Here is a 26,926-nt window from a genome sequence, read left to right on the forward strand (position 1 = left end):
TTCTCTTGCTACATTTCCCAGTTTTGGAATTATGAGAGGCAAAATATATGTGTGGTGGCACTTACTTCATAATAAAAGATATTCTGCTCTAACCCTCAAAACAGCTCCAGGGGTGAAAGCAATAGTGTATGCACCAGAAATAAATTATATGGAGCTGCTGTGCAAGTGATCCATGGCAGCTTGCCTCTTCCACTTTCCACTGCCTCCATTTTTGTAGATTTAGCTGCTGACCATTACCTTGAGGCTTTGCTTCTGAAACAGAAACACTTTCCCTCTAATACTGCTGTTCCAGATCCCATCCAACATGAAACCATGCAGATACAGCAGTTCCTTAAAATATTACCCCCTCCCTCCCCAAAAGGTGGAGAGAAGGTTCTTTTTGTTCAGAGAGGCACTACCAATATCTCGTTGTATCACAGAGCACAAGCCCTACCCCAAATCTGCACAATTGTGGACTCAATTTTAAATAATCTTTCTGTTTTCTTACATGCTGTCATTCAGCTGTTCAGCAGCACAGAGGTTTGCACCAGGCTCAGAGGTGTTAGCTCTCCCCAGTATAATTGTGGTGGATCAAATGTGGTGACTTGGCAGCCTCTTGTGCTTTCTCCAAATCAATTCTTTAGAAAACACTCGGATGACTCAATGAGAGCACTAAGCCACATCCTGAGACTATTTGACCTGGTAATTAGCAAGCACCTCTGCGAGGAATGATGGAAATACTTGTTTACAAGAACAAGGGATAAAGCTCCACACTGGTTAGTGAATAAAAAAGAAGTTGACAGATAAGATGCTATTAGGAAAAGGTGAAGGTAAGCTCTTCCTTTGGAGAGTTGAGCTAGGAGCAAGCTTGAGATTTGAACAAAAAGTGATGTGGGAAAAGAGAAAGTAATCTACAGAGAAGATTTTAGTTTTAGTATTTTAAATTCCTTCCATGCATGAAAAAAGGTGGAGACTTTTTCCCCAGGGGAAAAAGGCTACACCCAGGAACAATCAATGAGGAACAACAGAAAAATGCCTAAGGAATTACCAGTGTAAATGTATAAAAGGCCAAGTCAAAAGGAAAAAACAAACTTGTCCGTGTGAGATCCTTACGGATTTTAAAATAAAAGATTGCAGAAAACGTTTCATTGCAACTTAGGGAGTCTTATCTTCATCTTCAAATGTCCTCCTTCCCCATCCACAAATTTCACAAAGTATGTGCCTGGATTTTTTGCTAAACCCTTTTCAAATGTACAGCCCAGCCTCTTCCAAGTCCCACAGAAAAATTCCAAATGTTGTGCAGCAGCTGAATGCAGTGCTTCCATTAAACTCGATATTGTGGGCTCCTCATCCCCCGTGGGGTGTTTAATATACGGTTTCAATTCCAAACCAGCATCCCTTTAGGGACATCTTCTGCCTTTATTAATGCAACCCAAGAGATGATACCCCTGTCTATTGAAAGCAGCTTTAATAAAAAAGAGATTATTTTCAATACAAAACAAAACAATTAATTGAACACTTTTGAGAACAGGTATATTGCACCCACATCATGGATTGAGGGAGCCCCTAGATTTTCAAACTGATAAAAATGGTGTCCTTGTATTCTTTAACCATCCCCCCGGGAAAGCAGTTTGTAAAATGCAAAATTGCTCAGGCACAAATATTTATCACAGATTCAATAAGATTTTATGTGCCTAGTAACTACAATATTACATGTTTTATGCTCCTTCAATCTTTGCTTTAGACTACATCCAGTTTCTTCAGTATAGATAATTTCACAACCAGTGGAGATCTGTAAACAATATTTTGTTACAGCCCCATGAATACTAGCTGCCATTATTTCCCCTGTAGCTTCAGTGAATCTTTATTTTTCCTGTATACACATTGTTCATGTTCAAAAAATGCCTGATGCAGAAGGCATAATTATCTTCATTTTATGGGATTTGTCAGGTTTACACAGTTTTCAGTCCATTAGAGGTTAGCCACCATTATAATTTTAAGTACCTGGCTAGTTTGTATCATTCAGTAGGTGCTGCTTTGTAGAACAGAACATCTTGTCCTTCTTTAAAAATATAGCACAGTGTCACAAACCCAAGGCATGCATAAAGATGGGCTCCATCCTTCCCCTTTGATATAAAGGCAGTTAATGGAGGTATTAAATATTGCAACTTTTGGTGTACAACTGATTTACTCCACACAAATCAGTGCAAATCACTCGTTGTCTGGGAAGCATGGCTTGAGTACTACTGTAGCTGTTGGAGTTAGGTGTCACAAATCCAGGCTCCAGTCCTGGCTGGGGCACAGAAATTTTACATTCACCATGCTGAAGCTGTGGTAATCTGAAAAGAGCAGTGTGGCACTAAGCAACCACTCTTTTCTCTCTGCAGTGTTAGCATGAAGAAGGATCTGGAGATGGGGATTAATTTGATTGTAAAATGCAGCCACTGCAGTCAGTGGAGTAGGGGGATGAAGCAAGTCCTGAAGCAGCCCTTCTGGCTGTCCAGCTGAGTCCAACATGGACACATTTACCACCCCAACAGGGAAACTGCTACATCCCTTCCAGCACGGTGGGGAGAGAAATGATTGTCTGTGTTGCTGTGTGAGAGAAGGTGGATGCTTGACATTGCCCAATTGCCATTTTCTTCCCTGCTTTTTCCTTAGAGTTTTATACCTTTGTCAAGGCTGTATTTCTCCTTTTGAATCCTTGGACCTGCTATCTCTTTCTCTCATCTTACATATCATTTAGCTCATGGACTTTATCACATCTTAATGGCAATTAGTGAAATCAGGCAAGGTCACACAGCTGCACTGCTCCACATGGAGCCTTGGATCAGCCAGATGAAACCTAGAACGAGGGTTGGAGAGGCTGCTTGTTTTATCCATGCAAACTTAGTCAACATCATCTGTGCTCTGGCAATAGCTGTGTTAGCTTCCAGCTTCTGCTCCCTTCCCCACTCCCATGGATCCTGTGCTGCTTCAGCAGCCAGTCAGGCAGAACTCTTCCCCACTTTGGTTAGGAACAGAGGTATTTTCAGTTCAAACGACCTTTGTTTTATAACAAGGCAATAGCAAGTAGCATTTGCTTAGGTGAAGGTATCTTAACTGCCTCTGACAGGCTGTGCTGAGCAGATCATAAATAGCCCTGCCACAGCCTGTAGGCAAAGGCACCATCTCTAGCTGACAAAGAGGCAGGGCACAACCAAGCCAAGGCTGAGGCAGGTGAGCTATTACCCTGCTGCTGATGGAAGCAAAGCACTAGCGGGCCTGGGATGTACCCAGCTTGCTACAGAGCCGCAGAGCATCCCTGCTCTGGTAGCACACACAGCAGCTTCAGGGTCCTGCTCCCAGCCCCATAGCAAGAGATTTTTCCTTAATGTGTGTTTGACTTTCTGAGGAGCAAGTATGGCCTTTGAACAGTGGTCAGCATGTCTGGGTAGCAGGGTGCCCTGACACAGCAATCTGCAACTTATTTAAACATCCTACAGAGACGTTCTGCATTATTATTTAAAAAGATGGCATATTCAGGGTATTTCTAAAATAATTTGGAGACATTAATTCCCTTGCAGAGCATCCATTAACTGCAGGCTATTATAATAAATAAGTGCTGTAATTATCGGACTAATTGTCCAAAAAGCTAAAACAGTCATTTTAATGAATGTTTCTGCAGCTGCCTTAGCCATCATGCTCTGTCTGGAAGCCCAGCAGCACCACAGCTCCTTGGCAGAGGAGACCCCCACAGTTCCTTTTGCTTTGGGCTTTTCCCCCAGGGCTACCTTCTCAGCACACCTTTCCCCTTTCCACCTTTCCCTGTGTCTGTTCTGTGTGCTTCAACAGCTCTTGTTCGCCATCAATAACTCAGCAGCAGCATCAGCTGCATTTTTTCCCATGGTGTCTTGCTTCCCACATGTAGGGAAATATGGAAGAACAGGGCAGTATGTTCTCTCTGGCCCTGTCTTCCTCAGCGGAGGGAAGAGACAGGCATTTCAAGACAAAGAAAACTCATTGTATGGCTGTCCTGTAATGTGAGATGGGTAGAAAGAACAAGCAAGATTTCTCACCCTATTTTTATGGCCATAGTCACCAGGCACGTCAGTTGCTATCTTGGTGTGTGTCATTCAAAGAACATGTATTGAATGACTCAGGGGATAATGATGTTTATTGTAGAGTGACCCAGCACTACAGCAAACAAAGCTCTTCCATGTTCTGTGGTATTTGATTACTGGCTTCTTCTAAGTATGCCCAACAGGGCCATACTAACTTGTAAAGGAGACTAGAGATGGTAAACCTTTCAAATTTATGGGGAGTTGGACTACTCAATGGGAGGAGAAAGAGGGACAGAGGAAAAACTAAAATGTAAAAGTGTCCTGCTGAAAGGCTTGTAAACCTGCCGTAGCTACAGGAAAGTAGTGGAGATGAAGAAGAGGAATGGGCTTTAAATTGGAAGGGTCACAAAGCTGCATATATCCTGGATTTTTCATAAGGTGCTGTCACTTGGTAAAGAAGATTGATGCTCCTAAGGCTCTTACACAAATGTTTGAGGAGAAAGTGAGTAAGAGGTTAGACTGGATAACCTCAAGAGGTCCCTTCCACTCAGCACTTCTGTGCTTTGAAAAGCTGGATCACAAAGGACCAAAGACCTTTAGTCATATGTAGGAATGTGAGTGAAGGATGAGGACAGAAGTGGCACAAGACGAAGAACAAACAAGAAATCTGTGGGCAGTTTTTCTGAGCAAAAACTAAAAAGTGAAAACAGAGCAGCCATGGAACTTTTTACAACTTTCCCCTTGTTTTCAGAGGCAAGCTGAGAGGCAACCTTTTATGTTATCTATTTAAAGATAGCAAAATACTCTCGAATTGTCAGCAGATGAGCAATTGTGAAGGTACTCAGCTTCCTGTCTGCTGTCAGGTGGCAAGGATTGCTCACCTTCCCCCTCCCTACTAAAATTAGTCATGAAGCTCCTGGTGACTTCAGTGAAAAGTAGTCTCAGCTTTCAAACACTTGAAAATCTCCATCCTTCAATATGCCGCTAAACTTAAGGTATAAGGAGGCCGAAAAATGATAGAAAGGAACTTTTTGAGTTTAGAAAGTCTGAGGTGGTTTTTAAAGAAAAATATAACCAAAATAAAGATTATTTCTTTCCTGATGGGAAAAAAAAAAATCTTTAAACTCCCTCTGTCCATCCACTGCTTTTTCTTCTTGTCTTTAAAGCAGTGTCCCCTACCATCCATGCACAGAATGAGCACTCTGTGTGAATATTGTCTCTGGATCCATAGGATAAATTCACATGAAAATAGCAGTCTTCTGTTGGATAAGTTCTGTGGGAAATTGCAATATTTTCCAAACCCTTTATTGAGACAGGAAGAAAACACCAAAAGGCAGCCCTAGTAGTGTCCATCTATGCCATCTAGTCCATCTTGGCCACCTACAGAGGTGACTCCATAATTGACAGTTTAGGGGCATTTTAGCTCACAGATGCATCTAGTGGGGCCTTGGTGTTACTATTTGCAAAAGCAAACGGGATTGGAAAAGCAGATGAGATTACTGAACTTGATTACTGATCAAATTCAATTCCCTGCAAATCTGAGGATCTGAGCCTTGATAGCTCCTGTGTATGACGCTTTCTTTAGACCTGAAGTAGGCTAGACACAGCCTACACACACTGACTGGCATGATAGCAAATGGATATCATGTTATGGCAGTGATTTTGAAGGGAAGGAAAAATGCACTGCTGATTTCCATTTCTCTTCATCTCTGATGTTCCAGAACATACACATTCATACAGCCAAGTCCTCTAGTGTATCACTGGGCAGAAAACCAAGACTGAGAGGTTTTGCAAAGCCTGTTTTCACCATTATGTTCCTCCCTCAACACAGACATGAAGATGGCCAAATTGAAACTGAAGACTTCAGAGGTATTCCCAGGTCTAAAGAGTTGAATATATGTATTAAAGCAAAACCCCATCATGAGTGTTAATAGTAAATGCATTATTCAAATAGGTCTCCTCAACAAAAAGAAACCTCAAAACATATTAACCCTTAAAATAATTTGTTTCTGTTACTCAGAGAGAAGGAATATATTTATACATTTTCTACTGAAAAAAAAAAGCATGCCAAAATACAGTATAAAACTTTAGGTAACACATTTACTGTTGTCACTGGTGGTATCTACAGCTTGGTATAGAAGTTTTCACTCTGTGCTAGCTCAACTAAGATTTCTTAACATTTCGCAATATAATTCCTGAATTTCTTTTAGAAATTTGTGTCATGCACAGGATAGGGTTCTGTTTATATTTTTGTAAAAAACATATTTTCAATGAGATAAAGGGTTTCAGCAGAGTTTCAGCAGTAACAGAGGTGCTGAACTAGTGGGCAAGATCACTGCCTGCCCTGCTTGTATTTTTAGCAGGTTAGATTTGGTCTGACAGCACATAATGTTGTTGTTCCCAGCTCCTTGGCTGATTGCTTGACCTGGTTTCTAACCCAAGTAACCTTCCTGTGTCTCCCTCAAGCTGAACAGCAAGGACAGTATGCTTTGTGCCATCTATGCACACCGTGTGATCCATTTTGTCAGGCTAATAAATATATATTTAGTGCAGAGATTTAACAAGGGACTGCTCATATTTTTTCCATGTTGACCAGTCTCAAGACTACTTACTCAGAGATGTTATGAATACCACATCCATAATTTTTGTGCCAATTGGGATAAACTATCTGCTGTCACTTTTGCTATAGGCTTGTGATACTGGTAGATTACACTGGTGATTCATCAAGTAGTATTTGGCTGCATTTGCCAACCATTTTGCATTGAATTTTTCATCATCTTTGTTCTTCAGAGGCAGAGACTTAAATCAATGTTCCCCCTGGACTGGACACGTGAGCATCTTTGAACAAGCACAGCCTGTACAAAAGATCCTAAGCAACCTCCTTTCTCTGCATGTTGGGAGCACAGGGAACTCCAATACTTTCCCCAAACTTTGGGGTTTTTTAGGCTGGTTTTGTTTGTTTTTTTTTCTCCTTTTTCCCTGCCCCCTTTTTACTGGAAGTCGGAATATTGTGGGGAAGGCTGAGGATGGAGACTGTAGCTGAGAGGACAAATAGCAGTGAGCTGGGGCAGATGAGAGGAGTAGCTGGCAAGGCAAAGGATTGCTGTATCTTTCATAGATAAGGCAAATAGAAGCAGCATCAAAACTGTTAAGCCTCACATTACTCATTTTTATATGCTGCTAGTACTTACACTGATTCCTTCTCATCACCTTCCATATTTTTAATACCTTCTGGTAATGTGATAACTCCTGATCACTCCCTTAATCTCTGCAGACTGGAAAAAGACAATATTCAGAATATGAAACCATCGCACAGTTTTCAATAGGCATTGATAAAAATAAGGTGCTTACAAAAAAAAAAAAGAAAAAAAGACATTAAGGTGTTCCTGACATTTCCTCCAAGGCAAGCAGAATTCCTTTTACAGGAGGAGGAATTTCCATTCCACAAAATCCCTGAGCCTGCAAGAACTTCACTGAAACATTAGATATTGTAAGCTCAGATCTCTCAGCCTAAACAAATAAATGGCAATATTGAATAGACTCGTCAAAGAATCATAGCTCTCAGGGAAACATCTCAGATAATAAATCACAGGAAAAATATTAAAAATAAATAAGGACGATATTGCACCTTTACTCTTCCGCTTCCTTGCTATCCCAAGAAAACCAGGAGGAAGTTATCCCTCATGCAGTTCTGAAAACTAGTTTGAGGCAGCAATGGCACCCATAGTTTAATCAGCAATGTATTCCATGGAGCATTGCCGAAGTGGATGCTACAAACCTCAAGTTTTTGCTGAGATGATTCACTGCTGCATTACTGCATTTTTATCCTGTGTATCCAACTGATTTCAGCATAAAACTGGAATACTTCAAGAATGACTCAGACCCACTATTTAGTTTCAGGGGAGATGGCATGAAGACATCTAGGAATAGCAGAATTTCACAATTTAAACTGCTCCTGTCCTTGGAGCAAAACATTGATTAAAAAATAAGGCTCCTTCTGAAGAGTTCTGATCAGAGAGCAGAGCTTAATGACTGACAAAACATACCTTTAGAAATCAGATTGAATGCAGCCCTTAGAAGGATGTGTGCCATCTCCTCCAGACATGATGGCAGGGCACAAACATAGCAAGATGACAGCAGGAACATGGCATTTTAACTGTCAAAATAGGGGTGTTTTGAAGCTGAAGTTGGCATTAAGGCTCTAGAGTTTCAGCATTTTATGATCTCCATGAAGTTGCTGAAAGGGGATTTGAGCACATGTGTTTCACTTCACTGTTGTCCTTCATTACATTGCATTAATTCATTCCACTAGTCATTTTCAGAAGTACCAAGAGAAAGATATTTTCTATTTCGTGTGTAGAAAATAATTCTTCCCTGAGAACAGCTCAGAAAAGTCCATTTCTTACCCCTGCCCCTCTCTAGTGCTTTGCGTACAATACTTCACGGGGCAGCAGTACAACTTCTCTTAATTCCTGCTACCCCATGAACCCAAAAAACTAATGATCTCTCATATCTTGTCCTGTAAGAATTGTTTTGAACAGAATTAAACCAGAGTAATTTAAGGTCTAATATTTCTCAGAGGGTTTTGCCTTGTGTGGAATGAGCTATTGGAGACTGCCTGAAACAAACATAAAGGTACAAACCCTAAAAGCACAGGCATCAAACTGCATGAAAGCACAGACAGCAAGAAACTGCTTTGAAGCTCCAGCAGCTTGACAGCAGAAAAAACTTTTTTGAAGTGGCATTCCTGTTCCCTGGTGTGGCTTGCAGTGGAGAGGCAGTGAAGGATTCTTGACATTTGCACCACCTGTGTGGTCTTATTGAGATGAGGAGTTTTATCCTGATTTGGGGAAGGAAGAATTAGAATAGAGCTGCGCACAGCAGGAGTAGGTGCCTTCCAGTCTTGGTTGAAAAGTCAGCATAGGTGTTCCAGCAGAAGTGTGAGCTGTCTGTTTCCCTGAACACCGTTTCACCATGTTTGGCAAAAATATATCACCTTGTCAACAGGAGATAAAAAGGGGAAGAGGAGGAAGGAACTACAGCAGGAGTCATACCACAAGCTGACTCATGGTATCTTCATAAGCTGCATTATCTGGATTGTGTGGCTGAGCCCTGACATAGCAGACACACAATGCACTCTGCTGGGAAGCTGCGCATCTCTGCAGGAGTGTGGTGTGATTAAGCAGGATGGTTATTCCCATGGAATCACTTGAGACTTTCTGCAAAACCAGTCTATTCTCCTGACTATTCCCAGCCAGTCTCTCCATGAGGAAAAAGCACTTAATGAACACAATTTATGCATCAGAGCCATTACAAAATTGCAAGGGATGCAGGATACCCTCCATAAAAATCCTAGACAGTTTGTCAAAGCTTGAATTAGGGAGCCAGCCTCTATTTCTTGAAGAAGGACAAAGCAGCCTTTTGCTCCCACAGTTACCAAAGTAACACAATCAAAACCCTACAGCTGAAATGAACCCTCATTTGTCAGTGACCTAAGAGACCAGATATTATAAACAACTCAAATCCCACAGATAATTGTTCCTCTAACAGCAAGCAACAAGTGACTAGAAAGTGGTAATAAATGCACACATTTTCACTTCTCCTTGGAAAATGGTTCAACAGAGAAAGACCAGCACCAGCTGCCTATGTGAAACCTGTGCTCTGAGCATGGCAGAAACCCATGGGGCTGGAGGACAGCTGGAAAAGGAATAAATGGCATAGAAGTTCCTCTCCATCACTGGATCTCCTTCTCAGAGCTGCTGGGATAACTCAGGGGTCTGTCTGACTTGCTGTAAGAACTTCATGGCAGACTTCTCTGAGCTGATCCCTTAGTCTATGGATAGATTGTGCTGAAGTAAATGAACTACAGGGCTAGTGATTATTGGCAAGAACAAATATGAGCTAATGTCTTATATATGTGAGCTGCTGATTCATTGCTAGCTCACACCAAATATTTTTTTGCCAAAGGAAAAGGTTGATAGAAACATCTTAATAGATCTGAGTGGGCTTTTGCTGTATACAGTGCCCTCCATGCTGGACATGGTCATTTGGAAAGGATAACGCATCCCATAATTAGGGTTTAACATACAATGTGTGCTCAGCTCTAGGACAGCCTGATCAGACAGAGCACATGCAGGACACTGCACACCTGCTCTTTAAAGTAATTGATGCCTTTATACTGTAACTGCATATATGTGGCTCTGTCCTCCGGTGATTGACCAGCTTGAGACTTTCCCTTCAGAGGTAAACAGCCTGAGGGCTTGGTAAAGGTCTTATGGTCCCAAGATGTGGTCTAAAACAAGGCTAAATATGTTTCAGCCAGCTACCAACATAACCAACGTAAAATAGAGGTTGCTTTAGGGCACCAAAAATCGAACTTCAGTCTTTAATTATCCATCAGCATCATTTCTTGCCCTCTTTTCCTGTAGCTCTGAAACAAATGCTATTCAACTGCATTAATACTGGATTGATGAACGCTTACTGCATTTACACCTACCTCTACTGCAAACAAAGGAAGACAGAGATTTGTGCCAGATGAGTTGTGGGGGTCTATTTTCCCTGCTACCACTCATAAATTTTAAAAGGGACAGTTCTCGTCTCAGGAAACCCCACAGTTAAAAAAAAAAAAGAAGGAAAAAGAAAAAAAAAAAGAAAAAACTCTATTTCTCTGAAGATGCAATTAAGAATGCAGCAACACAGTTGTGTGTAGTTAATGCTCCAAAGTGTGCACTGCTTGGATTCTGACCTTTTAAAACTCCATTAAGCTATGTAAATACAGTACCAAGGAATGCGCGCTGCTCACAAGCAGTTTGTAGCACGGGTTGGATGCCGTACTGCTAGTGGGCTGACACTGATGAAGCCTCTTTATTGATCTGTGCAGAACAGACCCACCATGGAAATTGTATTATGGCCCCCCTCCCCCTTTATTGTGATATCTCTGTGACTTCATCCTGTGGGTCAGCCACATAACAGTGCAAAACCTCTTCTCAGATAGCTAACTTAGAAATTGAATTAACACATTTGCTATTAAGGCTTGGCTTGTTCCCACAGCCAGAAGAAGGACAAAGGAACAAAGGGATGCTTATGTACATCTCCCATGACATCGCAGCTTTTCCATGTTTAAATTATCTGCCTTCTGCTCTACTGTAGCAGCTCTTTATTTTGTTTCTTCACATAAACACTTATCTGATGCATTAGAAAGAATGAATAGTTTGGCAATCAAAGGACCAGATGCAGAAGTGGTTTTACGAAGCAGCTGAATTATTTCCTGCAGATAAATCACCTGGGCCATGACCTTTTCTACCCCCATTCACCCACCTAGCTTCTATTGAAAATGTTCACTGTTCCCAAATATTTACCAGATAATTGATGGCGAGGAAATAAGCCAACACTTCTCCCAGATTAGCATCCTGATGCACCCCTGATGCAACACAACAGTCTCAGAGTGATTGATTTATCTGTGCAGATTTTTAAAAGGTGAACAAAAAATTCTTTTCAAAGTTAGCTATGCAAAAACACTATCAGGAAGCCAAAAGTCCCAGGCTACACAGATTTCTTCACTCATCAAATGCTACAATTTGTTTCTTCCCAGGCCTTTCTGGTAGTTTTTTAAGTTTCAGCAGCCGTCCTGGGACAATAAACAAGTGAGTAATCTAAGCATCAAATATAAAAAAATGTGATTTCCAGACCAATAGTTCTGTGGCAAAATTGGACCCACAGGACTGAAAAATGAAGCTTTAATTAAGAAAAAATATAGAAACCAAAACAAACCCTCTCTAAAAGTCTCCTCACAAGCATGGTGAGTTCAAGACATTTTTTGAGAAAAAAGTTTGAGCAACTTTTTTTGCTTTAAACAACATGCTTTGATGAAGCCTGAGGGGATATGAATCATATTTAGGCAGACCCCTGTAGAAATACATTAAATGTGCAATGACAAACACAATTGGATAGACAAAAGCTCCAAAAAGAATATTCTTACACATAGAATGAACTCAGCCTTTTTTCAACTCTTACCTGAGAATCCCAGACCAAGAATTGTGAGAGCTGAACTGCTGTCTGTGGCCTTACATTCAGCTCAGGGCAGTGAAGGTGAAGCATAAACAATGCAGAATAGACACTTAGGTGTCATCAGACCCGATCTGGCTAGGAGGGAATCGGTAAGGACATAATAAACGTCCATCCAGGTCTATATATTAAGTGTAATTTTGGCTGATCTCTTCAGGATAGCAAACATGGTATGCAGCCATTGCACTCATAATAAACTCAAGAGCCCCCAGCACAGCACACACTCCCACACCCTTTCTCTCTCTGACAGATAGGAAAACATTGGCAGTATCATCCTAGAGGGGACCTCTGTTGGAGCAGTAAGGGAGAGAAAGAAATAAAAGCCAAATACACCTAGAAAGCAGTGGCCAAAACAAGGTGGCATCATAAACTTGTGCATGTCAGGAATAGCACAACCTGCCTGCAGCGAACACAGCTGGGAGGACATGTGAGTGGAAGGAGAGGGAAGCATTTCCAGTTTGGATGTGCTCCCAGGATTTTGAGTCATGACACATGCAGCTTGCCAAAAGTGCTCCTGCAAAGGCTAAAGAAGGGGAAGGTGAATAATTTTAGACATTTTCTCACATTATTTAGGCTCACAGCTGAATTTGGTTCAAGTTCTTGTGCCTGAAAGGTAGAAGCCACACAGCTGCTGCTGTAGGCATAAAGATCACAGAGCCCACCCAAGGTCCATCCAAACCCAGCTCAATCATGTGGGGGCATTTACACAAGGCTTTGCTTTCCAACACTGCCAAAATATGACCCAAGCTACACCAGAGAGACTAGACCTGAGAAATGCTTTATACAACCATTTCTCACCTACACCACTCAACTCTACGAGTGTTACATCCCCCTGCAATGGGCTTTGCAGAGCTCTTTACTGACTACAAAAGCCAATGTAGTCTTAGGCACATCTTTAACTCATTTCACAGTCACCCTAAACCAATAGAAGCCTTTCATTCACTCCATACAAAGCTCATATAGCAAAGAACTACCAGCTCTTCCTCACCCTCCCTCCCACTCAGACTGAGATGCAGCACACTCCTTTGCTGCTGCAGAGCAGACACCACCTAACTTTTTCAGCCATCCTTCTTCCAGTTACATAATCCTGTAGAGCCCACACCAGAAGGTGTCCTTGATTTAAGGACCATATTTCTTTATTCTGCGAAAACCACTGCTGCACCTCCCTAATAATCTTTTTGGGCAAGATTCTTTACTGATACAAACCAGTGGAGCCAGGTTGATTTCAACAGGGCTCTGCTGGTTTTGTCAACTGAAGACATATTTCCTCTGGCTACATATTGCTTAGTGGCTTTCCTCTTTTATATTGGTGAGTTACAAAGCACTGTTTGCAATTATGCATTTCTATCACTATGTGCAGATAGGAAATTAGTCTTCTGAGGCTTTCCCTTAGTCCCCCCGCACTCCCCGCTCAGTCCTTGAAAAGGCCATTTGAGCATGCAATATTAATCATCTGCTGTGCAATAATCTTGGAAAAATGTAATATATTCTGGCAAATCGCGGAGCCTCCAGAGGAGCTGCCTGTCTCTGAACGAGCAGCTCTCATCTATTATCAGGCAGTGACGAACGCAGCTCCCCACTTATTTGCCCCATCAGCATGCAAACAGCGACTCAATTCAATTGTGAGCAATGGGAGGAAATGATCTGTATTAATAAATGGTGAGAGCATGAGATCGCCCGATTTCAGAAAATAAGATCAAAACCGCTGAACTCCCTTCGTTGTCTCATTTGATACCTTCCCCTTTCTGTAAATGCAGCACTGGGAGTAATTAAACTTCTGAAAGAAGTTTCATAATGAAGTCACATCACTCAAAACAATTAAGACAAGCGTTTTGTGCACATTGTCATCTGCCTTCACTAGTGTTTAAAGGTCAAAGAAACATTTCATTAGGAAAAAAAAGGAAGGTAAAAAATAGGTAGTCTGCAGTACACTCCCTGGGTATGTCTGAGAGCAACGAGTGCAAAGAATAAGGGTTCAAGCAAATGAACACGCAGAATCCCATCCATCTGGATGGCAAATGCTGTGGAAATGACTTACCATACTCTGATGGTGTCTGGAAACCTTAGTCAGAGGGTAGAATGTTCGTGTGGTGCATGCTACAGGACAGCTAAGAGGTGTGCTGCCCTGGTCCCAAACTATTTACGGTCCGATCACACCTGTGGACAAAAAAAGAGAGGTCAAAGAAGACTTCAGGAGTAATAACCAGACCAGGATTAGCAAGAAATGAATCCAGCTAGCCCCTCATATAAACCATTGTTACTGAAATGAAGAAGTTCTTCAACTAGGAAAAAAGCCACCAAAATATAAGCTTCAATTGCGCAAAGAATACACCTAAAATTCTGCCTACTTCTCTGCTCCTTCCTCTTATCACATTTCCTGCTGGGAAGAGTGGTAAAAATGCTATCATGGGAGACTTGTTCTTTCCAGATTTTGTTTGTTTGGTGACTGGTTTTAGCATGGATAAAAGAGCCAGTGGTGCAATCAAGTTTTCCAAGACAAGACAATTCCTTGTCTGCTTTTATCAGCATACTTTAAAGAATGTAATTAGACTTCAGCAATAATGCCCTCTTAATTACAGCTACAAGCCCCCTCTGATGGAGAGGAAAGCACATTCATCTTTCCAGTTCCTGAAGTGCACTAAGTGATGGGAAATAAATGAATTTACGGAGCTCTTACAAATAGCTGTCAGATGCACTCCTACTTATTTTTATCCAGTTGATTTTGTTTCTCTGGATGAATTTGGGAGGGGAGAAATTTCCTCTCAGGAGGAGCAAAGTAACTTTTTTCTCAGATAGTCAGGCTGGATGTTTGATCAGGTACAGCTATCATCTGGTGTTGATGGGCCAAGAGCAGGGGGAAGCCAGGCTGGTAGGACATGTCTGGGGAAAACTAATTTCAAGGGTGCAGCAGCTGAACAAGCATCAGATAAAAGCACACATGTCTATATCAACTTTTTCTTGGGGTGCAAGATGCTTTCAAGTTAGGAAACAGAAAACGACCTTTCCATAACTTGGAAGTAACGTGTTTTGGAGTGAATGTGATTCTGCTCACTAGTGCCAGGTAGCTTCAGAGCAGTTAAAATGCTATTACCTGCAGTCATTTTAATTTACCATTGCATTATGCTCAGATCCCTTCTTGTGCTATTTGCAAAAGGCCTGCTGGGTGCACAGCCTGACCAGTCCAGATGTACCATTTTAAGAGTCACCTCTCACAAGGACATCACTACTATCTCAGCCTGCATCTCCAAATTGGAGGGGAGAGGCCAGGAACAAGTCATAGCCATCAGAACCAATCTCCATTTTAGAAAACAGTGTAATCAATGCTCCATTGCCTGTATCTAGCAATGAGAGCAGGCAGATTTTTTTTGCAGAACACTTTTTACTCAGCAGAGAATAACAGTTATTAAAATAAAAAAAATTCACAGGAGGATGTAAATTTTATGTTTGGGGGGTTTTCATTGACAGGAAAATATTTACATGAACCATTCCTATTTTCTTGTTTGGTTTTAAAAAGTCATGAGTGTTTCATTTCAATAATGTGAATGTGTTCAGTTTCTACTTTTTCAGTTCTGTTTCAGCTTGCATGGCATAATAAAATATGCATGATAATATTGAATTTACACACCTCCTTCATTACATGTACCCAGCATATAATTTTGATAATAAATTATATGGTTCAGCTATTATCAAAATGAAATATTTTTATATTACTGAATGAGGTGTTTTCATACTACTTAGGGAAACAGAGTAGAACCCATCTAGATGAATAATTCCTTAAAGTTCAGAATTCATTTTTACCAGCATTTTTGTTCTGTGACCTTTCTTTCACTAGCAATCTGTGAAAGCCACTGTTTCTGGCAGTGGGAGGTGGACTGTCTCTCTCAGGCCAGTTTGAGCCTGATGGAATGTACCACTGCCTGTGTTTTTCCCATCATAGGTTGATTCCTAGGACTCCCTCAGCAGTGGATATGCCTTCTTCTCCCCAGTGTGTAAATATGATCTATGAGATACCATTTGAGATTTTGGGTACTTGAGCACAAATACAGAAAAGGGATTGCACAGGGATCCATCCTATATGCTGCTGCTCCTCTTGCTGTGTCCCTGCAAATCAGAGCTGCCCACCCTGAGATACCTATTAAATGGATTTGTAACATGGGAAATCTTCCAGTTTGAGGGCATTAATTATTCAAAGTTAATAAAATGAAGACAAATACATTCATGAGATGACTGTTCAGTACAAAATGTGATGAAACATAATTTATCTCCTCCCTAATAAGATGAAATCAGAAAAAATATTTAAGATAGTAGTATGAAATTCCACAGCTATATCAGTAGAAGTGTACACAGAAGGGAAAGAGGCATACAGCTCCTGGTGGTCTGAATAAATTCTCTTAACTTTGCTAACTTCAAATTAAGGGAACATAGTAACCCACACTTTAAAAAAGATGCTTAGTTTTACTCTTTTTAGTCTTCTTCACTAACTACTGTAAAGATAAAAGACCATTTCTCCTTAATATCCTGACCTTTCTCTTTATGACTGCATTTTGATTATGCACAATATTGTCCTGTAAAATTACATTTCCTAATCAATAAGAACCACTAAAATAATTTCAAAGTATCATTTAAATCCAGCCCTAATTTGATTTCATCCGGCATCTGCTTAAGCATGCCACTTGGCATGCGATTTCATTCCAAAAATTGGATCTGTCAAAATAGCATTCTGGAGCACTATGTTTATTTTATCTTAGTAATCCTGCGTCACAAGTACTCCCTCTACAAGTGAAAGAATTCCTTTTCCTCAGCTGCTTCCCTTGATAGCAGTCTGGTCCTGGTGAATAATTTGTTTGTTCCTTTTCACACATCTATGTGAGTAATGAATTTCCAACAAGTCCCACAGACTGCTTCTAATTGCCTTGTGAATGCAATCACTGACTTGTTCTAGGATGCTGGTTTCCTCCACATAAGATCAGGCATTTTGCACCAAGGACAGATACACCAAGGAAGGAGGAGAAGCTGGCTCAGGTTTGTAGGGGAAGCTAATGGCTCTGAGCACCTCAATTTTTGGACATCAGACTTGATGCCATACTCAAAGGGGGTGGAAAAAAGAAAGAGCAGAGCACACATCTCTGAACATTAGACCTGTTTGAGGGATTTTGTTTTGTGTTTCAGCAACCACTTCTCACTTTCAAAAGACACAGCTATGTTTTTTGACAAAGTCATTTTCCAGTGTAGCATTGCATTAAAAAAGCAAAAGAAAAATATGGATATCTAAGATGTTCAGAAATCTTTTGTCATGTCTAATAATAAACAAAGGATTAGTTTTCTTGTCATGCAGCTAAATATTTTGAATTGCAAAAGTTTCTAGCTGAGTTTGTTTTCATGTAGCTTTAAAAACACAACCCAGACACTTCTTTAGAATGCACAGGTGAACAGCTGACATTTTCTAACCTGATTGCAATTATTTTGGAACACATTTTATACTTAATTATAGCATGGGTCAAAATAGACTCTAGAGAACATTCTCCACTATGCAAATGTAATTTTTTGAATTTAACTTTTTGTTTGTTTGTTTGCTTGTTTTGTTTTGTTTGGTTACTCTGTTACTGCATTAAGCAACTTGGAAGAATGGATGAATGCAAAAAAGCTTTTACAGGGGATATACTCTTTCCACATCTACAGAAAACCCTGTGTAAGTGAAGTGCATAGTTGGGTATGTAACAGCAATCTCATTAAAGAGGATTAGGAGTTAAAAAGCCCTCTGCCATGTAGGTGCAGTATCAGCGTGGGTTCTCCTCATTTGTTTATGTACAAAGTAAAACAGGTTAGCTTTTTTTAGCTTTGCTGCTGCAATACCTCTTCCTGAGGTGCCCTGTTTACTAAATGGATCCTTACATGACCTGGCTTTCGGTGTTGTAGTTCTTGACCCTGCTTCCCATCACGTGCTGCATCAGCTTGCCCTGGGCTTTCAACAGCAGCAGCCCCATTCATAAGTCACCTCCACAACTCTTTGTGGGTGGGTTATTGCTGCCAGTCGTTGACAGAGGGGGTAAAAATCAACTGACCACAAACTCACACTCTCCAGGAATTCTGCACCATCCTATATTCCTTGACTCACCTTGCTATGGCATAATCTTGCTCCTCTGGGCAACCTGGTCCAGTGCCTCACTGCCCTCTGATTAGTACCTTTCTTCTTGAAAGGCCTGCAGAAGTTGGTTCCATTTTTTCGTAGTTTTGGTCAGTCTTTTCTTGATCCATTTGGTCTCCTGGAATGCTTCTTAAGCATTTGGTTCACAACCTTTCAGTGTGATGATGAAAATATAATGAATTCTTTATCCCTTGATGTTCTTCTGCCCTGACCATATATCTTTTAAAAAAGTCTGAATTTGCACAGCTGCAAAATGCAAGCTTTGGGCATTATTTGGCTAGTCTGACCTACACGGCATAAAGTTGAGCCTAGAAGAATCTGAGTAGGACCTTTCTTCATGGGAAAATTTACTATCAACATACCCCCAAAAGCTGTGCAAATAAGCTCATTTCACACATGTTCTCTGAGAGAGAAGAACTTCTCATAATTGTAAATGTTATAATTTTATTGTTTTCAAAGCCAAATGCCAGTTTTCATTCTGAAAAACATTTCATGCTACATTCTATGATGCCATCTTTATTTTTTAATAATACTGGTGAAGCAGACAAAATTTCCACTATTTTGTTATTTTCTTTCTGGTTTTGGTCCATTTTCCTGAGCTCAGACAAGCCTTTTCGGCGTTTTCTGTTATGGAGAATTTTCAAATTGTCAGCTTTAGGTCTTAACTAAAAAAAGGTGAATGTCAAAAATCTCAGAATGCTGTCCTCCTCACAGCACTAGAGTAGTACATCACGTTAGAAGATTATTTGGTCTCTCTTGCCTTTAAAAGGTATTAGTCTATTAATTATAGGTCAGCTTATCGTTTCTCCCTAAGACTTTAGCTTCAGTTTAATTTATCTTCCTCTTTTTATTTAGGTGATCCCTCTAAAATGGACTAAAGCTATATCTACTTACCTTCCTCTTCCTTCTTTGCAAATATTTTTCCTCTCAATTATTTGTGTGACAGCACTCCATCCACTTTGAGTGTTAGCTGTTTCTCAGGAGAAATCAGTGGCTATCCCATATTTTTCTTGTAGGACACTCTTTTCAGGTGGACTTCAAGCTAGCCATTCTTTCCATTGTTACCTGCACCTTGTAACATTATCAATATCATCCTGCCAGACAGTTGTTTGTTGCCTTTACTGCATATCTAGGAGGTTAGGGAAGGTATGATGGAGAAGTCTCAAAAGGCAGCCATTACAGGTGTCTCTCCTGTAGTAGTCCTCCAAATTTTATCAAAATATCTGTCAAAAGAGTGTTCATACTTTCTTTGTCTCCTTTGCCCAGTGTTTTATGTACACTTTAAGTCATGAACAGCCTCTGTTTGCATTCCCAAGAGCTAGGTCTCAGCCCTGTACCAAAGTCAGCTGCAAGAGAGCTCGTATCACAGCCGTAAGTATAGTGTTACTCTTGATAGCTCCTCACAATTTATAGTGCTCTCAATAAACCGTGGGCAAAAAAAAAAAGCCCATTCAAGATCTGAAAACATTTTGTTGCACTGGTTGGTGGCATTGCAAGTCTGCAGCTCTCATCTGTCAGATACTGCAAGCTTGTCATTCCACAGTAAAGTATTGGTCACGAGCACTTTAAAACATTTGTGCAAACCAGCTGGCTTACATATGAGAAGTTATGTTATTTTTCAGCAACACTGCCATTTTACAGTGCCTGAGAGGACAGCAGTGTGCTTAAACATTTCTGGTTGCACTGGTAGAATTTCAGATCACTTAACTGATCATATAATCTTTTCATAGCTTCACATAATCTGTTAGAACTAAATTATGCCATGTCTTCCTGCTCATATTATTTCCCTTCTAGTAATATGTCATTCCCATTCATTTAGAATCTCTAGAGTCTGCAGCTGAGAGCTCTAATTAGGTGTGTCTACAATGCTGGAAAATAAGTCTTCCATCTTATTTTCATGTTTGGATTCAATTTACTATGTTGAAACAATTGCTTTGCTCTGGTATGTATCAATGTTTTCTCTTTCAGGGTGAGAGTGGGACTTGGATCAGTCACAAAAAGTAAATGACTGTGAGCATCTTGCATGAAACCTACAGTTTGCTTGGTGATTCTCGTGTTTGTCCAATGCACATGAACTCACACAGAGCAATGCCATCACATATCTTTTATGGGCCTATTTTTAGACATGTTTTTGTTCAGGATGTCAAGTATTTTGCAGAGGAATTTAAAAGCTCCTGCAGCACACACTCTGTAATTTCAAGGCCACCAAGGATTTCTTTTTTGTTTCTCTTTTTGGCACAACGCACACATATGTTGAGATATCATCCTGCCTGTGCTAATATGAATATCTAGTAACATTAAGAAATGTACTGGATTTTTTTCTGGAAAAACAGTACAGTGCTTTTTGCAGACACTAAGTAAATTTCTTTTTTTTTTTCCCTGCCCTGTCCTCATTGTAGCTGGACAGGTGAAAGCAAAGGTGAGCCTGAGGCAGCTCAAGGTTTAGAGCTCAAAAAGCCATCCCCAGTGGTGTTGAGCATGGCAGGCTGATGCTTCCCTGCACCCCAAAGTAACTTTAAATGTGGCAGCCAGGTTAATTTTTTTTTGCCGTGCTGTCTGTGGTCAGTCTCAGGGAGAGCTGTTTGTTACGGATGTGTCCAAATGAAGGATGACTCCTGCCAGGCCTTTGACAGAGGCAAAAAAAGCCTCATTTTCTGGCTAACCAGGAAAGACAGAAGGCTTTTTCTGAATACATTTGCTGTTAAAACATGCTGTTACTTGGGTTTTGAGCTCATTTGTGCATGAACAGTCATTTAGTTTTGTAACTGTGCAGTGACTACGGAACTGACCTAAGAATGGGTCCTCATTGAAGGTGATACAATATGAAAACAAATAGTAATAATAGCCACTGATGCTTTGGACTCCAAATTTAGTCTCTGAGTGCCCCAGAATTACAGTCTTAGCCAAATGGAGATAATGCTTGCTCATCTATGGAGAATTCTTGGAAATCTATGAAAGTCTGTTTAATTTTCATTGCAGCTTGCTTGGTCAGGAAGTGTGTGAAAGCCTGGTATAAGTTATGAACATAACCTCCAAATATACTGATTTTCCATCCCGTTCTGAGCCCTAGCACTGCCAGGTGTTGTCACATGCTGGAAAGCAGATGGGATCAGCTCCTTTTTCTTTCTGGCCTTTCCTGTAACGAGAAAAGAATGCAGCACTGAAAATGTAAATATACCTAATCAAGGTTGTGGGTGCCCAGAGAGTCATTAGGAACAACAAAATCCCAATACACTAAAGTGGTCACACACAGAGGAATCATCACCTACAACACCTCCTTCCCAGTGCACCTCCCATGGGAAACATCCCTCCTTTCCTATTTCCCCACACAGATGTCACCTGCAGCTTGGACATTGAACACCAACCAGCTGCAAACAACTGCTTTAGACACTTTAAACTGGGCACAAAAATGTCAGTATCAGTTTTTTTGTCACCTTCAGTTGATACAAAATAGGTGCATGCATTGGAAATCTGGCTGCTAAACTCTGATGTGAGAAGCTGTACTGAGCACCTGCCTTTCCTCAAGTAGTACATCTTGACAAATTACATAATCAAGAGCATAGTGATCCAGAATGAATCTCACAAAGATTAAGTCATGTTCTAGTACATCCAGCACAGAAGTGGAAAAAAAAGTCTTTTTAGCACAAAGGCTACGGCAAGCTAAAGTCCTGTACTCTTTGCAATCTCAGTAATCCACTGAGGATTCAAATAATGACAGAGTACATTCTTGAATCCTGCAGTCTGTGGCCTTGAGGCTGCATGTTGGGCATTCCTGGTATTTTCTGCTTTTAAAGAGGATAAGGGTTCTCACCTCCTGCTGCCTTAGTGTGAGGTGACGGCAGGCCTGCGCTTAGCAGACCCAGAGAGAAAAGAGCAGGGTCTTCTGAGATCTCTGTGCTTCTAACAACCTCTAAATCAGCACAGTGCTCCCCCCAAACTTGCTTAACCACATTTTTTGATCATTGCAGGAGTCCAAGTGGAGTCCTTTAAGTGCATTTTGTTAAGCAGTGAATAAAGAAAGAATATGGCTCACTCGGTACTTGCCTCAGAAGACGTGAACACTTGGCCTGCTTGCCAGTTGGCTGCTCATACATGCAGAGAGCAGCTTACATTCTCTCTGAATGCTTTTGTTAGATAATTAAAAAACCAAAATTGCTACATGTATGCAAAATGCTGTTCTCAGAGACTCCTCATTTGGCCAAATCTGAGGCCCCTCACAGGCCTTTCTGAGGGAGGCCTGCCTGCCTTGCCAAGCTGGTTCTGCTGGCACCTAACTCTTGCAAACTTCCTGTAAAACCTCCTAAAAATTGAAGATGAGTCTAAACACCAGGAGAAGTGCGTTCCTTCCCCCTCTAACACAGCATGTATTCATGTTTGCAATATGAATTGTATTTGCTCTAGCTCTGCAGAGAAGTTCCAGTTCTGGGGGAAATGACAAAAGAGCCAATAGCAAATATATCATTCAAACAAACCGGTGATCTTCATTCCAGGTGCCAGTAACATTTAAACTGTGCTAAATACAGTTTCATCTTTCCCTATCCATTGAATAAAATGGCTAAGGCAAATGATCTAGCTGATTCGCAGTGATTAATACAAGGATAGTAAAAAACCATACTGCTAGTGCTGCATACCTTTTACAATAACAGCTTAATTCCTGTGTCCATGTGCCTAGGGCACTGGGATGCAGATATCTGTCTGCCATCCCAAACTTGGGCCATGTGCCATGGCTTGCCCTCAGCTGGGGACCACAGATCCGCTGCTCCAGGGATCCAGCCAGATTCCATGAGAGGATGCTTCACCTCACCAGCTTCATGTTAAAGATGGCACATAGTCAGGTAAGCACTCCCATGCCTTCTTTGTCCAGCTTTTAGATGAGCTGTTTCCATGGAAATAGGTTGTTTCTGTTTATTGATGCCTATATTCTGCTGGAAACCCTTGATTCAACATTGTTTTTTTTGCTGGGAATGGCTGAAGTAAACATCTTGAGGGGTCCTTACACTTATCTTTTACTTTTCCCCTAATTTTGTATACAAAAAGTTTTGGAAGATCAACCACGGATCAACAGAAATTATTTGCAATGCCTGTATGGGTTTAATGGAAAATAGCATACAGTGTTACAAACATATGCTGCTGATTTTAATAGTAGCACATAGGTGGTCAGCAAAGCAGGTTAAACATTTTTGTCTGCTTCTTCAATTTATCTATTTATTGTAAAAGTCCTCTTCAGAGAAAGTCCTTTTTAAGAAAAAATTAGCAAGATAACAGCAACAAAAAGCACTTTGTCAGAAATAATTCGGGAATGTCCTAAAATCCTTTCAATAAGCTAACCATTTCTCTTGAAAAAAAAAAGAAAAGAAAAGAAGAAAAGGAAAAGGGAAGGTTTGATTTTCTTTCATATTTCCCCCAAGGGGAAAAATAGCAATCCTTAGCAAGTTGCTATATAAGAGAGGGGAAAGAAATTCCATTGTGAGAGAAGGCAAGAAACAAGGTATTTTCAACCACATCTCTTCACTAGGAATGTAACATGTCACAGGACTGGAGCAGCAGGCATGTTGCTACACAGAGGCAGGATGAGTATATCAAAGAAAAGAAAAAGATACCAAAGAAATGTGTATTGCTTCTCCCTTACTTTTTTTGCTATGTCTTGTGACTGCATGCAATGTCTTGATAGTGAAGAAGAAATAATAATAATAATAATATTAACAACAACAATAACAAATTTTTCTACTGTAATCTGGAGAATCTCTTAGAGGAAACTAGTGAGCTGGGTCTAATGATGCCTTTGGGAAGAAGACTGGTATTGTTTTCATTTTACACATGATGGAAATGATAGATGAAGTGTTTAAATGATGGAAAGGGAAAAATCAGTTTCCCTCTTCAGCGAGGAGGTTTGGCATCAAGTATCTCAATTAAGGTAGTTTTGTAATACATGAGGGGGCTGCATTTGGGAAAGAAATATGATGTCCTTGCAGGACAGCCCCCATAGCTCTTTCTGGACCAGTTAACAAACTAGGTAAATTCATGGTTTTGGCAGCACAGAGGCACAGATATGAAACAGATCTGAAGATAAACATTGTGCTGTAACCACAGGTATCCAAAATTGCAGCTCCTTGACAGGGGAGATGGCGTACAGGTTTTGTCACGAAACAAGGGATTTGGGGATCTAAGTGCTTCTATTCAAATAAATGTATTTGTTCCAGAGGAACAGAGGTGGTGTGATGATACATTGTGGTAAAAAAAAGTACATTGCAATTACATTGTGATGCTCCTGTCATAGTCATTAAGTACTCAGATTAGCTTCACTATCTCTCTCAATTGCATCAATTAGAGCTCTACATTCAATTTTCTTGGGTAATTTTGTCGGTGTGGCATGATGAAATGGTGCTTTTACCTTCCACATGCTAATTTGCTTATTTGTATTTGTACTGCCCCGTTTTACTAGCTACAGTCACTCCCATTACTATTGTCCAGACCTTGTCCAGGTTACAGCCGCATCCATTTGCCTCCTTCCACTGTGCAAAGAGCAAGCCCTTGATATCTGATGCAGCTGAAAAATCATATACAATTCAGCTATGATTGCTCTTTAATCTGTACTTCCTGGCCCTGTCTCCTCTTTCACTTCGTGGGGATTTCTTCAGCCACATCTGAGCATCGCCAGAATAAAAGTGGAAATGTTTTGCTGAAAGCAGCTTTTGAATACATGCTGTGAATTTATCAGCTCTTCTGTGCCAAACCTCTTGAGGTAAAAATGATCCTGCATGTGCAGGATAAACATTCCCTGTTGACATGGTAAGTTAGCAAGCCTGCTGAATTATCCTGGGTTATTATCTTCCCTAGCACTGGAGGTGGAGATCTGGGGTAGATACATGGCAACACATCATTAGCCTTCACAAATTTGCCATTGCTCTGTTATTAAAACACACACACACACAAAAAAAAAAAAAAAAAAAAAAAAAGAAAAGAAAAAAAAAAAAAGAAAAAAATCCCCCAAAAAATCAACCTGGACAACTGTGTTTGGAGACCAGAGGATGTGAAATTTTGCATTTTTCTGTGGCAAGCAGACAAACAGTTTTCTACCTTTATAAATCAGAACAGCAATATTTGTAGCATCTGCTTGACTGTTTTAGTCATCATTACAACAAATGACCGTTCAATCAATACTAAAGAGCAAGAATTGTCAGCTTGACTGCAGAACCTCTTTCTATCCCACAGATTAAAATGATTTGCTTTTCAATGACTCCATTGTACTAAGGATTTGAGCTTTGCTAGGGAAGCTGTTTTGGGGTATGGATGCTGGGAAGCTGAGCCCCAGCTCTGCTTTTGATTACATGGGGACAGACTTTAGAGGTTACACAGCTCCTCCTGTCTTGGGTTGCTGCAACTTGGCAGCATCCAGTAGCTGCATACAGGACCTGTCCTTGTCACTGCTGAAGTAAAGCCACCCATCTGAAGAAATGTCACATCTCTTAATGAAAACTTGAGTCCAGTGAAGGTATGAAAATGCAGCATAGACACACCCTGTGCTTAATCCAGTCGGCCACTGGATCCAAAAGGAAAGGGGACATGTTCTGAGACATGCAGCCTTTTAAAATACTGCCATTTGCAGAATTCTATCTGTCCTTGCTACATTTTCTGTTTGTGCTCTGAAGAACTTCAAGCATATTGAAGACAGAAGAGTATGCAGCAAACTGGCTTTATTATAGGTGGCAGTGATTTCCCTGTGGGAAGCTGTCTGCAGATCATAACTTGAAGTTCATGTTTTGTACCCGAACTGCAACTTGTACTTCCAAACCTTAGTGAAAACTCACTGCCTTCTCTCTAAAATATGTTTCTATTTTATTCATTCATTAACATACCCAACAACTTTTAAAGTTAGAATATAAAAGGAAAAAATGAAAAGATTCTTCAACACTTCTTTGGTTTTTTGCATTGTGATATTCAGATTTAGTCAACAATAGAAGATTAAAGGTGTGAACGTTGTGAAAGAGCAACTTTGTGAAGCTGCCTGACAGGATTTGGAAAGCAAGAGCCCTTTCTTGCCTTAGTCTGCTCTCTGATTTATCTTCAGCACTGATGTGTCAAAGTTGCCCAAGTCACCTTTTTAAAATTTTTTTAGGGCAGACTGAGACAAGGCTGTGTGCATTTTATTCTCTCCTTTAGGGTAAAACCAAAGACCTGCTGTAGTTAAAGACTATTTTGCACTTGGTTTCAGTGAATTAATGCCATCAGCATTAGATAATCCTGCTCCTAGATGTCAGTGAAGAGAAGCAGGGGAAATCAGCCACTGGTCTGGTTCTTTCCCTCCATGAGCCTGTCCAACTGGTGAAGCAGATAATCAGGGATATCCTGAACTGGGAGACCTCCTTAGCCTTTGCAGATGCTGGGTCAGGTTCTTGCCAGCTCCCAACATCCCATTTGCCAGTATTCTTTTAGCTTTCCTACATGGTGGGCCAGGACAAAGCAGAACTTGAGTCTGAAGCTGAAGATGACTTACTGTGGGCTTCTGAGCAATCTGAGCAAACTGAAAATGGACCATGTAAAATGTTGCTCTTAGCAGATATTATTTACAGCTGGTCTGACAAGATGAATCTAAAGTATAAATCAAACTTTGGAGCACAAATCTCATTAGTTGCCATGTTAGTAAATCAGTTCACCTAAATAATCTTGAGCTTTTGACAATGATGCAGCCTTCTGG

The 26,926-nt window shown here is 40.6% G+C and overlaps 1 long non-coding RNA gene across 2 annotated transcripts in view; it reads right to left on the reverse strand.

Annotated features, from left to right (window-relative positions):
- Nucleotides 1-21,485, reverse strand: part of LOC146437960 (uncharacterized) — a 60,892-nt gene extending 39,407 nt beyond the window's left edge. The window contains exons 1-3 of one of the 2 annotated variants that reach the window (XR_014852007.1): nt 19,126-21,485; nt 18,202-18,381; nt 14,125-14,243 (exon numbers count right to left, since the gene is read on the reverse strand). This is a non-coding gene — a long non-coding RNA (uncharacterized LOC146437960). Of the gene's footprint in view, nt 1-14,124; nt 14,244-18,201 lie in introns of both variants that reach the window. The other variant, XR_014852006.1, reaches the window with a different exon arrangement.
- Nucleotides 21,486-26,926: the final 5,441 nt, after the last annotated feature.

This window comes from Lichenostomus cassidix, chromosome 4, assembly GCF_008360975.1.
Source record: "Lichenostomus cassidix isolate B80296 chromosome 4, HeHo_3.0, whole genome shotgun sequence".
Lineage (NCBI taxonomy): Eukaryota > Metazoa > Chordata > Aves > Passeriformes > Meliphagidae > Lichenostomus > Lichenostomus cassidix.